At 43.3% G+C, this 16,354-nt stretch overlaps 1 protein-coding gene across 4 annotated transcripts in view; it reads left to right on the forward strand.

Moving 5' to 3' along the window:
* Sgcg (sarcoglycan gamma) overlaps positions 1 to 16,354 on the forward strand; it is a 59,584-nt gene that overhangs the window by 13,085 nt on the left and 30,145 nt on the right. Inside the window, exon 1 of one of the 4 annotated variants that reach the window (XM_040740469.1) lies at positions 6,849 to 7,005. The exons of 1 other annotated variant lie outside the window; for it this stretch is intronic. The gene's annotated coding sequence lies outside the window, so the exon portion shown is untranslated. Of the gene's footprint in view, positions 1 to 6,848; positions 7,006 to 7,552; positions 7,708 to 16,354 lie in introns of those variants that run through there. 2 more of the 4 variants (XM_040740472.1, XM_040740470.1) reach the window with 2 other exon arrangements.

Raw genomic sequence — 16,354 nt, forward strand, 5'->3', positions numbered from 1 at the left:
TCTGTTGACAGATTGTCTAAGAATCCAATAGTTGTTAGGTCCATGAGGTTGGATGTCTCAGGTGGTCTTTGTTTTATGTCAGAATCTGCTAGGAAAGAGGGGAAAGTTTGGAAGGAAGTGAGAGAGGTGATGAAAATACACGGAGTTTATGGAGTGGTGATGCAGGCTTGCAGGATTGCAGACAGCACAGTCTGAAGCCACTCTGTCACCTCCCCTCAGTTCCCATTGCCACCCATCTCTTTCCCCATGCTGGAGCATCCTTGTGTCACCACCATCTTTGAGGCACCACACTTACGTGGTCATGATTCCTATAGCACCCAAGTTCAGTGTAAAAGACCCTTTGAGAAAAAATTTTGAAGACTGTTAAGGGGATGGGGTGAGGGGCACTTGGGAGGTGGCATAAGTGGGACACTGTTAGTCACAGTAGGCTGCGTGGGAATCCTTGCACTTCTTAGAAGGAGACAATGGCTGCTGGGTGAAAATGACCATGAACTGAATTGATTATGTCTGCTGTGATAAAAGTTCTTTTAAAGGTGGGGCTGGAGAGAAGACAACTCACTGGTTAGGAGCACTGGCTGCTCTTGCAGAGGACCCACATTCAAGATGTCCAAGGCACAACCGTCTGTGACTCTGATTCCTGGGGATCTGACACACTCTTCTGGCCTCCATATGCATATAGTACACACATAGTCACACAGACAGGATACTCATGGGCATAAAAGAGAAATGAATATTTCTTAAAGGGTCTTTTAAAGGTTAGAGTTAAACATGAAAGGGAGAGCTAAGTCAGCTCAGAGAGGAGAGGACATGAGCGGCCAGAGGAGGAGGCAGCAAGTGGTTAAGATGCTCATTTGTTCAGGAACTGTTCTGATCAATTTCCTCCTTAACCTGCTGCTATGTGTAAATTTCATTTTCATGGTTACCCTCCATGCTTTGCCTGAGATCCTGACTGCCATCCAGAAATAAGAATTGCTGCCCTCAAAGGCACTTAATAGGGTTCTAACATCTGTCTCCTGTGAACAACACAAAGTTGCATATTCACATCATAACTGTCAGAATATAACTCCTTCAGGGTCAGTCATGAAGCTTTGAAATTTCAGGAGTGCACTATTTTCTCTTCTGAAATTGAAGTCTTCTCTCTCTTTTAGTTTTCCTAATATCTCTTATGTCATCAACATCCCAAGGAGTCTCTTCATTTATTACATGTATATTCTTACTTTATCTTCCCTGATAGTACTGAATTGTGCTGTTACCCTAAACCTCATCTCCCAACCTCCTCCAACATAGCATGATAAATATAAAATATATGCATTAGTAATCTAGTAATCACTCTAATTTTTATTGATACTTCAATTCCAGATAGAATCTCAATTCTGAACTGGTGCGGTAGCTTACATGGTAGAGATTTTGCTTAGCATGAACAAAAATCCCTGAGTTTGTTCCTCAGCCCTCCATGAACCAGCCGTGGTTGTAAGAATAGTGATCTTAGCACTTAAACGCGGAGGTAGGAAGCCCAGAAGCTCAAGGTCATGAGACTTTTCCTAAAAAGAAACAAATCAAAGAAACTGGAAAAGCATTAGCCAGGACATTGCTGTATAGTCTAGATCATCTTCAACTTGTACCAATCCTCCTGACACAATGGTCTCTTTCCATTGTGTGCCCCTGCCTCTTGAGAATGTTTTCTTCCACAATGGTCTCTGTGATGATTGACTTCAATCAATTTGACACAACCTAGAATCTCTTGGGAAGACAGTGTCAATGAGAAGCTGTTTTGAGGAATATTATTTTAAGATGTGTAACCTTCATTTATGTTGTGGAATATTTGTGTAGTGCTCCAAAATTGTGTTGCATTTGTTTATGTGCATTTGTTTAGCTCTGTGAAACTTGTTACTTTACCTCTCTAAAACATCTGATTGGTCTAATAAAGATCTGAAGGTCCAATAGCAAGGCAGGAGAAAGGACAGGTGGGGCTGTAGATGGAATTTTTGTTCCTCTAGTCCCACTGCCCTTCAGTCCCAAATAAACACACAGAGTCAACAGTCAAACAGTTTATAACTAGTATAAGACTACAGCCCCACTTCTTACTGGTTAGCTCTCTCTTAATTATTAACCCATTTCTATTAAACTGTGTGTTTCCATGTTGTTTTGGCTTACTTGAGAATGCTCCAGCATGTTACTCTTTCAGCAGCTACATGGCATCTCCCTGTTGGCTTCTCTCTGCCTTCCTCTCCCCGGAATTCTCCTCATCTGGTAGCCCTGCCTATGCTTCCTACCTGGCTACTGGCCAATCAGTGTATTATCCATCAACCAATAAGAGAATCATATATACAGACGAACATCCCCCATCACAGGGCTGGCAGGCAAAGAGAATAAATAGGAGGAGAAATCTGGGGAGGTAATATTGAGGAGCAAGAGAAGGAAGAGAGGAGGACTTCAGGGTCAGTCACATAGCTACACAGCAAATTACAGAGTAAGAAGTAAAGAAAGATCTACAGAAACAGAGAAAGATAAAAGCCCAGAGGTAAAAGGTAGAAAGGACAATTAATTTAAGACAAGCTGGCTAGAAATAAGCCAAGCTAAGACTGGACATTAGTAGTAATAAGCCTCTGTGTGACTTATTTTGGAGCTAGGTGGCATGTCACCCAAAAGAGTAAAAGAACAAAAGAGTAAAAACAACAGCAATAGAGTTGCCCCAGGTGTGTTGGTCTGTGAACATGTTTCTGAGATATTGTCTTTACTGATTGATGTGGGAAGACCCTGCCCCCTGTGGGTGGGACCATTCCCTGGGCAGGGGGTCCTGAACATTATTAAAGTAGAGAAATTTAGCTAAGGCCAAACAAGAGAGCATGCGTGTATTTATGTCTCTCTGCCTTTGAATGTAGCCTTACTGTGACTGGCTGCTTCAAGTTCCTGTTGCTTTGACTGTCCCACAATAATGGACAGTAAGCTGAAGTTGTGAGCTGAAATAAACTCTTTCTCACCTAGACTGCTTTTTGTCAGGACATCTCGTCAAATCAACAGCAATAAAATGGGAACAATCCCTTTGGTCATTATTCATTCTCACTCTAGGGAATGACTCCAGTCATGACTGCACTTGTCTTCCCCACAGCACTCTATGATTCATGTAATTCTATTTAACAGAGATCACATGCTCTGGTAAACTGAGGCAGTGTCAGCATGAGATCCAGGTAACAGGAAGAATGCATGTGTCTCAAAACCTGGTCCCATATCTTAAAGTAGACAGAGAGACAGATAAACAGCGACAAAGAGTCAGAGAGAGAGAGAGACAGAGAGTAACTAAGAAAGACCCCTGAGGTCAACCTCTAATTTCTACATGCTTGTTCATATATGTGCATGTACATCCATCAACACACATGTATACACACAGTAATATGTACATATTATACACTCACAGTAACACACAAAAATGTATTGCAGGGTATGATATTTTCATCTCATGATAGGGTGCCCATCCACAATGGGGTAGCATCTCATTTCCACGTCAGTCTATTGCAAAGTTAGGTTGCAGGGTCAGAGTTGAGCCGTAGACTTGTGTTCAGCTATTGAGGAGAAAGGACAGAACTGGGTCCAGGTGAACTGATGTGTGGGCGCGTGGGTGAACGTCAGGTTAGATAGGCAAACAGGTGGACAGAAGGACAATTCAAGTAGGCCACATCACTCATGGGAACTAAACCAAGATGACCCAGGACAGTCTCTGCATGTTTGTCGTTAATGCACACACCTCGTGGTGCAATGTCAGGTCAGTGGGGCCATCACAATGGTGATGCTCGATGCCTTTTTTCTTATGGAGTCAGGATGAAAGTGTTGGACCATTTCCTCAGCCTGATGTGTCTAATAAGTCCTCAGACCTGCTTTTCCTGCTATGATTTTAATATGCCATGTGCTCCTATGGTCCCAACTCACCCTGGTAAATTGATAGGTGGCACCCTCTCTACTTCCAGAAATCTGTCATTCATCAGTTGTACTGCATGGGCATGCCAGAAGGATGGCGCTCTTCACGTGTCCACCCAGTTGTGTCTTCTCCGGGGCAAGAGCCTTTCAGGACAAATCGGTCTAACAACCTTGTTTATGTAATATGGGACAACTTAGGGCCAGAGCACACCCTGCTCTCAGTACCACCTTCAACTCCATTTGTCCAAATTGGAAGACAGACAGACAGATAGATGTTACTTTTCTAAAAGTCAAAAGATGGCACCTTATATATTTAGCAATGCGAATTAGGACTGTGTATATAGCGCCCTGCATACTTAGCAAGAACCATTGGGACTGTGTGTGTACTTGGACATATAAAATCCTATCAGGAAACCAGGCCGAGAACCTGCTGAACAAAGCAGACTGAGGAAAGGGTACAACACCTTTCCCTGGACGCCACAAGAGGAGAATCCCTAACACTATGATAGTGACGGTCCCAATGATCTCATCTGACCACGTGACGTGTGCATCAAGGACAACAGGCAGGAGACTTCCCACTGTCCCGGGGACTTCAGCTCAGCCAAGAGCCTGCTGTTGAGCTGTTGACACAACCTGCTTGACTTGCCATTTGCCTGTCACCGAATCTGTTCATCTGGATCTAGACCTGTCCACTGCCTCTTCAACATGTGCAGGCACGCTCATGCACGCATACGCACACACACACACACACACACACACACCTTGCCTCTGCTTGCTGTGGTCAACTCTTGGGCCTGGGTTCAACTCTTGCCAGGTGCCTCAGTGTCTCCAGCAGACCTGGAGAGTGAGTTACCTGACTGCAGGGTCTTCTTACTCACCTCTATTGGTTCCCAGTCCTCTTAGGAGATCCTTGAAGTCTGCAGTGACCTTTTAAACACTTTGTAGCCATTCTATAGTGTGTGTGTGTGTGTGTGTGTGTGTGTGTGTGTGTGTGTGTGTGTGTAGGGGGTGTTTTTACTGTGTGGCACATAAGCTGTGGTTCAAGAATTAACATTAATATTAAGATAGGAAAAAAGAGACTGTTTGCCTCAGATAACTGTCAAAGAAATGGAGATTATTCGACAAATTGAAGTCAATGAAACTGCCCTATCTAATTTTTGTTAGTCAATAAATTCTGATAGTGTGGAAGGACACAGACATGTTTGCATATTTCTGATGTAGCATACTCTTATAGGTCCATTTTCATGGACCAGTTTGTGCCTTGATTTCTTTTAGGATGTGGTGAGTGTTTGAACCTCCCTGTGACTTCACTACTAAAACTTCAGATTTCACTAGGGCTATCCACGCTGAGAAACCTTGGAAGAGAGGGACAAGGATGGGGATATAGCTCTCCAGGCACTGCAATGGGGAGATGAGATGGCACCAGGCTAGATCTCAGAAGTGCAGCAGTCATGGGTGAACTGAATAGAAGGTTTTCTAGTCCTTTCTACTCATGTCTCATTAGCCATGGAACCTTGAACACATTGCTTGGCCTTAGAATAGAGTCACTTTAAGGTATCCTCTATCTTTAACATGCTATAATTCCATAGAAAACATATCATGTGTGAGTTTCAGACTTAAGCTAGACCTACATTAGAAACACAAAAACCTTGCTACAATAATTTCAACTAACCTATAAAATCAGACACACCTTTGAGTCATTCTCACCTGGATTAAGGATGTAAACATTGTTAACATGAAATCACGTAAGTGTGAGTGGAAAACATACATAATGCTTAACTGACAAAGAAAATTCCCCGATGACAAATGCATGGTTACAAATCCAGTTTACCTATTGGTGAAAAGGGCAGTGTTGAAATCTTCCACCATGTCACCTTTCAATCGGAAGACAGCTAGGACTTTCAAACTTGTATTTTTCCATCAGCGTATGTATAAAAGGTGAGGGTGGCATCCTTGGCACACAGGTTAAGTGTTTTTTATTAAGAACTGATTGCTCTGCTCTGGTTTGCAGTTTGAATTGTGTGCTGAGGGTCCATGAAGGAGTAGTGAGTGCCCTGTAAACATAAGATGAGTCGAAACTGCCCTGGTTTAATTTAAGGCCGGCAGCTGTTGCCGTAGAGAAGCATCAAGTTTCAAACAGTTACAAAGACACCATGAAAATAAATGGAAAGGGGAGCGGCTGCGAAGGAGAAAGTAAAAATGAACCACGTGCGTCCTTGTGGCACTGCCCCTTCCAGGCAAGACTTGCTGCTAAGACATGCATGTCAAAGTATGCAATTCAGTCTGCTTTAATTCATGCTGCCAGGTGGCATACCAATAGCTCAAAATAAAAGATTAAGGTGTTTCCAAAGCTTAATATGTTTATGCCTGATAAAAATTAAATAATCAAATTATTTATAAATAAAGACAAGTTAGCATCAGATGGTTACTTTCACATAATTTGTTAAATGGATATATTATCTTCCTTGAAAAGAGCTATCTTCATTTTAATATATAGTTTATTTACCTTCTGTTTCTTATGGTAAGCAGGATGTAAATTTCTTCTCAAATAATAACGTTTTTCACTTACAATGGGACTTAAGGAAAGTGTTTTTCAAAGATGGGCTGTTATTGGCTGGTTTCCCACCCTGGGTAAGAAAAGGAAACCCAAGTTCTGAGCCGGCTAGCTACTCCAAAGTGACTGAGGTGAGGGTTTGCTGTAGAGCCCACCAAAGAAGCTGGCTTACTCTTTCTCCTTCAAGACAAAGATTCTTTTCAGAATGTGGGGCTGGTTTACATGACAGGGGCTCGCTTTGCAGGAATGTTGGGATTCTGTGTGGCTCTGGCTTGGGTTTGGCACACCCGTGGTTGCCGGCTGGAATTGGTTCCCAGTTTTAAGAGAGTCTGACTGATTGAAGTCACTGGATAAAATTAGATTCGCCTGTTGCTACAGGAGGGGCAGAAACCTGAGCCAAGAGAGGCCTTTCTCAAGGCAGAGTCAGAAATCAGTGTCCACCTCACACTACACAAATGGGATTTTAAATCTTTCCAGCCGCGCAGAGCTCGGTCCCTCGTCAGGAATCAGTTCCTCAGTGGGGTTTCTGAGTCGCTAAGGTAAGCAATCAGTTTCCGCTTGGACTTTATAAACCAAATAGGTATTTTTCTCCTCCAGTGGCATAATGGTTAATAATCTAAAATAATGTTGAATAAATTCTCCCAATTATATTTTAATTATTGACAAAATCCAGCCCCCCCTCATTTCACCTGTTAGCTGTCCCAGCAACTTCTGTGCTATGCATTTAGCTTGGCTGTGTTGCTGAAATTTGCACATTTGTCATGACAGTGTGACGGGATCATGGGATGTTGACTCTGACAGTTAAACAGAGGAGGTATACTCTTTAAAATCATCTTCCGCTCTCCTCAGACCTTTCTGGTGTACTGAGTCTGATGCTTCAGACTTTCTGGGGGGTTTTCTCAGAGACACTAATAGGCAAAAATGGGAACCAAGGTCAACGTGCTTTATAAATTGAGAATGAAAAACACAAGAGCAAACTGTCACGCCAGCTCTGCAACTGTTCTTGGACTGTTTCCCTTACAAGGTTTGGGAGAAGAGAAAGTGATATGCACAGACAAAAGCACCCTGTGGGGTAACTGTCAAGAGGAACTGGGATTTTATGACTGCTCAACTTAGGGTTGTTTCTTTGTGTTACTAAGTTACTATGTGGCGACTGGAAAATCTGAGTTACTTTTAAAGGAACGAAGAAAGACTAGGGAAAGAACAAAGTGGACTTACTGAAAGATTAGCTCCAGGATGGGGTGAGTCTCGGTTCACAGGAACTACAAAAGCCTGGCCTGTTTGCTTTCTGCCTGTTCTCTTGGAAATATCTAGATACAAGGAGGTCCACTTTGGGAATTTCAAAAGTAGTGGTTCAAGAGGAATTAATTTTGTGGGGTCTAGAATGGCTTGGGATTTTCTTTCAATGCCAGAGACAGTAGTGTCTCAGACTGGCTAGGTCTGTGATTCTGAAGACTACCAAGTCCAAGTTCCCAAGTGACCTGGACAAATACGGCAGTGAAATACTGAAACTAGCCCCCTTCCACTTTGTCCTATAAAAATACACTTCCTGGGGCCTGAGGTATAGTTCTGTGTCACAGTGCTTGCCTAGCATGTGTGAAGTCCTGTGTTCACAAGTAGGTTGATGATGGTAGAAGATAGACAGACAGACAGACAGACAGACAGACAGACAGACGGTTACCTTAAATGCAATATGAAAACTAACACTGATTGTAAACTATAGCAACGCCAGCTCCATTGTTTTATCTAGGTGATCTGTTTCAGTCCCTGCCTTCTCTCCGGTCAACCAACACCCCTTGCTGCTTGCCAGCCACACCCAACCCCACTGTGGCTTTCTAGAGAAAAAGGACAGAGCCCTGAGGTAGTCTGTCATTTCCCATTCCTTCAGGCCATGTCTTCTTTCCACCCTCCCCTCTTTTCCCAGTCAGTATCTGTGTAGCTCCACCCTTGACTGGCCCTATGACAAAGCCCTATGGGCCACCTCTCAGTAGCCTCAGTGTCTCCAGCTGAGCTCCAGGAGAGCTAGTTCCTCCCCACCTCTCTCAACTCCCAGCTCTGTCTGCCTCCAGTCCTCTTGGAAGATTTGATTCTTTTTTTTTTTAATTTAAGTTAGAAACAAGTTTGTTTCACATGTCAATCCCAGCTCCCTCTCCCTCCCCTCCTGCCCCACCCTCCCCACCAGATACCCCACCCAGTTCCCCACCCAATCTCCACTTCGTTCCCCAGGGAGGGTGAGACCCTCCATGGTGGATCTCCAGAGTCTGTCATGTCATCCAGGGCAGCACCTAGGCCCTCCTTCAAGAGTCCAGGCTGAGAGAGCATCCCTCATTGTGGCATGGGCATTCAAAGTCTATTTGTAGCCAGGGATAAATACTACCCAAGGCCCCATAGATTACCTAGGCCTCCTCACTGACACCCACATTTAGGGGGTCTGGGTCAGTCCCATGCTTTCCACACAGCCATCAATCTGGAGTCCAAGAGCTCCCCCTTGCTCAGGTAAACTCTTGTTGTGGGTTAAACCAGCCAACTCTTAACTCCTTTGCCCATCAGTTCTTCCTTTCTGACACTGGATTCCAGGGAAAATCTTGATTCTGCAGTGGACTTTTTAACACTTTGTAGTCATTCTGTACTCTCTCTCTGTCTCTCTCTCTCTCTCTCTCTCTCTCTCTCTCTCTCTCTCTCTCTCTCTCTCTGTGTGTGTGTGTGTGTGTGTGTGTTTACTGTGTGGGGAATAAGGTGTGGTCTGAGAATTATCATAAGCAATTAATAAGTAATTAAGTCTGGAATAAAGAAGCTGTATTTGCCTCAGCTGACTGTCAATGAAATTAAGATTATTGGAAAAAGTGAAATCAATGAAACTACCCTACCTTCAGCTCTATGAACTTCTTATGACAACTATAAAACCTGTCCCACCCTTGGTCATTCGTTCCCCTACAGACAGACAGCTTTTAATTTTGTCATGCAGAGAATTTTCTGGGGAAGACTGTACTGGAGTATTTCTTATTTTGTAAGGAGTAAGTAAAATCCTGAGTGAATATGTATTGTCTGATAAGACCCAGCCATGTCAAGGACCCTAATGGCTTAGACCCATGGGAAATGGCAAGGCCTTCCCAGGGTGAGGTTCTGAGGGATGGCAAAGCCTTGCCCCAGTGGTCTCTGTGTGGGTGTTTATACTGTGTAAAGAAGATGTCCACCATAGCTTTCTTTGTCTGTCACTGACTATTCCTACTGAGGGACTCTCTTTTCAGCTGTGTATAACCGTTACTCCTGTTTATCTGTGTGGGATGACCCTGCCTCACTGTCCAGCTGTATGCAATAACTCTGCCCCCATCCAACTGTGTATCACAGACACACAGAGCTTCTGGGATGCTGTGACCTCTCCATCAGAGAGCCCAACCACCCAGTACCAGCTTTTCTGTGTCCATGTGTCTATCCTTTCTTCATTACCTCATTGCACTGAGTCAGGGTTCTGGGACCCAAGGTGTGCAAGGACAAGGCAGTAATTGGTGGCTTCATAAAGCATTCTAGACTTCTCTGGATCTCCCTCAAAACATCTAAGTCAGTCAGACTTTAGGGTGACTGGTGTACATGCAGCATAGATGAAAAAAGAAAAATCCTAAAAAATTATTTATTAATTATGTATTTGGAGGAAATGATATTTAAAATCATTTTTATGTAATCACTATTTAAAATATTCTAGTATGACTGTAATGTAGAAAGCATATTTATAAGTAAAATATCTTATTAGGTGGTCTCTTTGAGCATGTGCATCAATTTTGTAATATTTGAGACATGGTGACTTGCTTGGAAATCATATCTTCCTAGTTAAAGTCTCTATATTTTGACTGACAATATACCTCAATAGACCACCCTGTGGATACCCTAATATTGGAAACAGGCTCATATAGAAGGACCACAACCACAAGGAACTTAATTAGAGTCTTCCTAGTGCAGACAAGAGAACAGTAGGTGCCCAGGTATCATATGCATAAGTACACATTCACAGAATACAGCAGGCACTAACTATAATAGGATGCAGAAGAAAATACTGGGAATCCCCTGTGACATGTTAAGAAGAAAACAGTAGGTGCTTAGTATAATAAAAAAAATTACACAGAAGAAAATCATAGGCATCTACCTTGCATTCACAGAAAGAACTATGAAAGTGTCAAACCTTCAAACCACAATACTAGACTTCTGTTTTCAAATACATTTTGTATAATACTAACCCAAGAAGTAGTAGGTACCCATGAAAACACAAAGAAAACAGAAGGTGCCCACTGTCACATGATACAGGTAAATTAGGCACCCTCTACAATGACTCAGAACAAAACAGTAGGCATCCACTGTCCCGTGACCGAAGGATGCGCTCAGTATTAGGTGCCCACTATTGCCTGATGCACAAGTGCTGTGTCTAAGCCCTGAGCAGTTGCCCATAGCATTTTACCACCTGCTGCAGCCAGTTACCACTTTCCTGTCCCGTGTGATGTATGTGCAGTAACTCAGGGGCTGGTGCTTCCCATGATAAGAATGGAAGCCAAGTTGGTACCAAGTAACACCTGGTTGTGTCTAAGGTTAAGGAGGCCGAGTGACAGTGTTTTTATTATGGCCCCTTAACACATGCACTCTGAGGTGACTTAAGTACTGTTCTTATTTGGTGCTGAATGGAAACGTGTGTCATTTCCACCAGCCTCTTGTTGCTGATGACTCCCTGAGTCAAGCACTGTGCTTACACAGCAAAGCTCCAGGTTCTGAGTGTGCTGAGTAAAAACCAGGACAGAGCAGCGAGAGAAGGAGAGAACTTGAAATGCTCACTTTGGGAAACATAACACTGTGTTTTGAAATGAGGCTGTAGCTGAAGTTGGACCACAGCATTGTAAGTTAAAAATGGTAGGGCAGTCAGCTGGGCCTTGGGCTCATCCCTTCTATCCCTTCTAAAGTGACTTCTGTTTGGGTTTGTCAGGATCTGAGTTCTGTGTTCTCGTGGTTTGGTATACTTCTCAAGGGCCTTTTTTTAAACTGCCATTTTATAAGTCAATCCCACTATAAAAAAAAGCAAGAAGAGTTTTATGACCTTTTAATGTGGATGCGTTTGTGAGCATGCATCCATGGTGCCCCGTGTCCCTCATGTGCATTTATAACAGGGCTATGTTTTATTTTGCAACTAGCACTGCTTGGATGGAGTCCAGAATTATGACCCAACAGCTTCTCTGTATTTAGATGTAATAGGCAGATTGACTTAGGCAAAAATGAAGTTGAACTATCCCTAAAACTATTTGGTCACTCAACTGTGGCCATGAATTTGGGACAATGATGAAAACAGATTCATAGTATTCACTTTACTATGAGAAGGACTACATATATGTAGGTGCACATGCATACTTATAGCTCAGTCATGTAAATCCATGAAGAGAGGATGGCAGCTTCCCCAGGGCATGAGTCACACTTGGGGTACATATTCACACGTCAGTCCTGTGTGGATGGGGCAATGGGGTCAGGGAGAAGTGATACTTTTAGACAACCTCACAGACTAAATTCAGACTCGGCATCCTCCTGCCCCAGCTATCATGCCATGCTTCTCTGGGGTTTCCTAAGCTCTACCTTCCAATATACAAATTTTATTTCCAGCTTGTCCTGGTTTGCTCTCTTTGGTGGTCTGAATGAGAATGGCCCCACAGGCTCATACAATTGAATGCTTGGTCAACAGTTGGTGAACTGTTTAGGAAGGATTAGGAGATATGGCCTCGTTGGAGGATGTGTCACTGGGAAAGGGCTTTGAGGTTCCAAAATCCCATGCCATTCCCAGTCTCTCTCTCTCTCTCTCTCTCTCTCTCTCTCTCTCTCTCTCTCTCTCTCTCTCTCTCTCTCTCTCTCTCTCTCTCTCTCTGTCTCTGTCTCTCTCCCTGTCCAGTGCTTGTGTCTCAAGATGTAAGCTCTTAGGTCCTGCCTCAGTGTCATGGCTGTAGGTCTACTGCCAAACTACCAGCCATCATGGACTCTAATCCTCTGAAACTGTAAACCCCAAATAAACTCTTTCTTCTGTCCTTTGCCTCAGGCATGGTATGTTCTCATAGCAATAGAAGAGTAATAAGACACTTTTTATTGCTGTGATACAACACAAAAAGCGTTTATTTGGCTTAGAGGTCCTAATCACAGTCCACCGCTGAGGGACATCAGGAGGAACTCAAGGCAGGAACCCGGAGACAAGAACTGAAGTAAAAAGCCATGGAGGAATACTGCTTACTGGCTCACTCCCAGGCTCAGGTTCAGCTTATTTCACACACAGTGAGCTAAACCCTCTTCCATATCAATCATTAGCCAAGATAATGCCTCCACAGACTTGCCTACAGAACCATCTGATGAGGCATTTTCTCAATTAAGAGTACTTCTTCCCAGATGACCCTAGTTTGTGAGAAGTTGTTTCAAACAAACAAAAAACCTTACCAGTGCATAGCTGTGTATAACTTGTCAGATTTGTGGAACTCACCCTTTTGAGTTCTCAGACAGAATTGAATTCGTAAGTTTTCAAGACTCTGACTAGATTTTTTTTCCCAGATAGGGTTTCTCTGTATTGTTTTGGAGACTGTCCTGGAACTCTTTCTGTAGACCAGGCTGGCCTCAAACTCACAGAGATCTGCCTGCCCCTGCCTCCCAAGTGCTGGGATTAAAGGCATGCACCACCAATGTGGAGCCTGACTAGATTTTTTTCAATGCCCCTACCCCTATGAAACCTTGGTGTTTTGTTTGTTTGTTGTTTTTGTTTGTTTGAAAGTCTGTTCATGCAGCTTAGGCTGACCTTGAACTCAAGTCCCTGCTATCTGAGGTTCTGGGTAATAGGATTGTAAGCGTACACCCCACACCTGGCTCCCTTTCAAAGTTACATACTATGAACTCCTTTTGAGTATGACTCATATGTTAGTCACATTTGTGTGCACAACTCCTAGAAGTGTCTTGTCTGGAGCAGACATATAAGTAAGGGCTGCTTGAAATACAGAATATCATTGACCATCTTTTACTTAGTAAGACAGAATAGACAACTCATTCAATCATTTGCTATAGAACAACAATCAGAGGTGGGACTAGAGTGACAGCCCAGTAGTTAAGAGCATTGGTTTCTCTTCCAGAGAATCTGGGTTCAATTCCCAGCCCTCACATGGTGGCTCACAAGTATCTGTAACTCCAGTTCTAGAGGATCATACACCCTCTTCTCGTCTCCATGGGGACTGAGTGCACATGGAGTCCAGACATGCATGCAGGCAAGGCACTCATATACACAAAATAAATAATTTCTCTTAAAAAGGATCAAAGAATGAGTGAAATAAAGTAATCATCTGTAAGATTGTATTGCTTAAAAAACAAAAGGGAGCTGTGTATTAAAAAACATGGTAAATCTGTTGTTTTGTAGAAACTCTAGTGATTTATACTTAATGAGTATGCTATAAAAATACTGATATGTGATTAATTTAACGTCAACAATAATTAGGCATAATATCAATATACTTTGAAGGATGATTAACAGGGAGTACAATTTTTAATGCTAGTATAAATTATTTAAAGCTAGCTTATAAAATTAAAATTTGTCCAATATACACAGATTAAAGTGCGGCATTATTTCTACGTCATTGAGTTTAAGTATGAAGTACCAGAGTGTTCACTCTCTCTCTTGCTGTTGTGCAAGGTTATAAATAGTCACCGAGTGCTCCGTGTTTTCAGGTCAGTACAATCTCTTGCCACCATGAACTCCACTTTGCACAACCTCAAAGTACTGGGGACTGCCGTTCTGCCCAGTGCTGATTAGAGTAAATATCTGAGTGACATTAGAGGAACTTCTGGGGTCCTTTGTCACAGGTATTTGGTATCAGTACAAACAACAAAATCAGCTCTTCGGGGAGACTCTATATTGTATGCCCCCTGCTCAGCAATCCATGCTTCTCTGGAGGAAGGCCTTTTTAATCCGGTGCAGCTGACATCAGCAGGCAACAATTTAGGCAAAACCATTAAAGAGGCGATCATCACACATGAGAATGGGGCACAGTGAGATCACACCTGTAATCCCAGCACTCGGGAGGCAGAAGCCAAAGGCTTGCCATGAATTTGAGGCCAACCCAGGCCGGAGTGAGTTCTAGGCCAGCTTGGGCCACAGAGTGAGATCTTGTTTTTAAACAAAAGTAAATAAGGCTGCACAAATTTAATGGCAGACATGCTGAACAGCGGATGGAAATGGTTCAGCTCATATGAGGAAGATCAGGAAGTGTCCCTAAGCTCCCGGCGGTGATGTGCAGCACATGAGTTGGACTCAGGAAGTGGGCCTGGCCCCTCACTCATGTGAGAGAGGCAGTCACAAAGGTGAGGGTGACCTTAAGATGCAGAAGGCTCCTCTCTCCAGGGAGAAGTGCCATGAGTACAGTGAACTATGGAGCCTCCTCAGGACACAGTTCATCACTTATGCGTGTACAAGTGAGAAAATTCAGGCCTCTGATATTTTCTTGTTCTGGTTCAGTTTAAATTGAAATAAAATGCTCTGGGTGTTTGTGCACGTAGTGTCTTCGTCTTACTCAGCAAGAATTTACTGAGTTCATACAATATAGCAGATGCTGTTTAGGTGTTGGGACACAACAGAATGGCCAAACAGTTGGGGACCCTTCTTTCCTGGGGATTATATGTGGTGACTGAAGCAAATACAGAAAAATATGCAGATAAAATACACATTAACACCTGCATAGTTAAGTGATGTGGAGTAAACTTAACCCAGAAGGAGCAGAGCATTATTATCTCAGCTGTGTGACAGAGCAGGGACTGCAGGGAAAACTGCACAGAGGACAGCAGCTACCGAGGCACGAATCACACCTGGGGCACATATTCATGCCTGAGACCTGTGGACTGGAACAACAGGGGTCAGGGAGAAGTGGCAGAGGTTGAAGGCTGTCAGTGGCAGTGAAGACATGGCAGTGAACTCCCAGACGGAGAATTATAAGAGATGGCATAGAGATGGCAAGTGACCACGCTGTAAAAGGTCATCTTGGGGCTGTGGCAATGGCTCAGCAGGTAAAGCACTTGCCATGCAAAAATGATGACTGGAGTTCAGACCCTGACAGTCACAAATGCCAGGTGGACTAAAGTTCCAGCCAATAAGGGGCAGAGATGGGGTATCCTGGAACAAACTATATTGGCTACCCAAAACCAGCAAGTTCTAGATCAGCAAAAGACCTACACACACGCACACACACACACACACACACACACACACACACACACAAACAGAGGCACACACACGTGAACACACAACACATAAACAGTCACACACGTATCTTTATGGGAACACACACATAAACATATACACATGGGCACACATATATGAACACATACATATGTCTACATGGGGACATATACACGTAAACATACATACAGGCACATACACAGGAACACACACATGAGAATAAACATAAACACATGGGAAAATACCTAGCACACAACCACACATGAGAACACATGTAACCATTTGGGAACACAGATGCATACAAGCACGCTACATAGGCACACATATGTGAAACCAAGCATGAAGACAGTCTCCAGCCTGAATATTGGAGACTGACCATATGAGGCTTGGGGGTAGGGGCTGAAAACAGTCAGGTGGCTACTAAAATAATCCCAGCAGCAGTGGACAGATGTTGACTGAAAAGAGTCCTGCTGAGGCTTATTAATGGATTAAATGTGAGGAAAGAAGAGAAGGAAGGTAGACTTGACTCCAGGATGTTTGGCGTGAGCCACCCAAGAAAGGAAGCTGAGAGAATATGTTGCTGAAAGGAATTTTGAAAAGTCTGAGATGCCCTGTGGTTATTGGACTCCTGGGTCCAAAGTAAACCCATGCTAGTAATGAATGTGTGTGTG

The sequence above is a fragment of the Mesocricetus auratus genome, unplaced genomic scaffold (assembly GCF_017639785.1).
Source record: "Mesocricetus auratus isolate SY011 unplaced genomic scaffold, BCM_Maur_2.0 Super-Scaffold_100707, whole genome shotgun sequence".
Classification (NCBI taxonomy): Eukaryota; Metazoa; Chordata; class Mammalia; order Rodentia; family Cricetidae; genus Mesocricetus; species Mesocricetus auratus.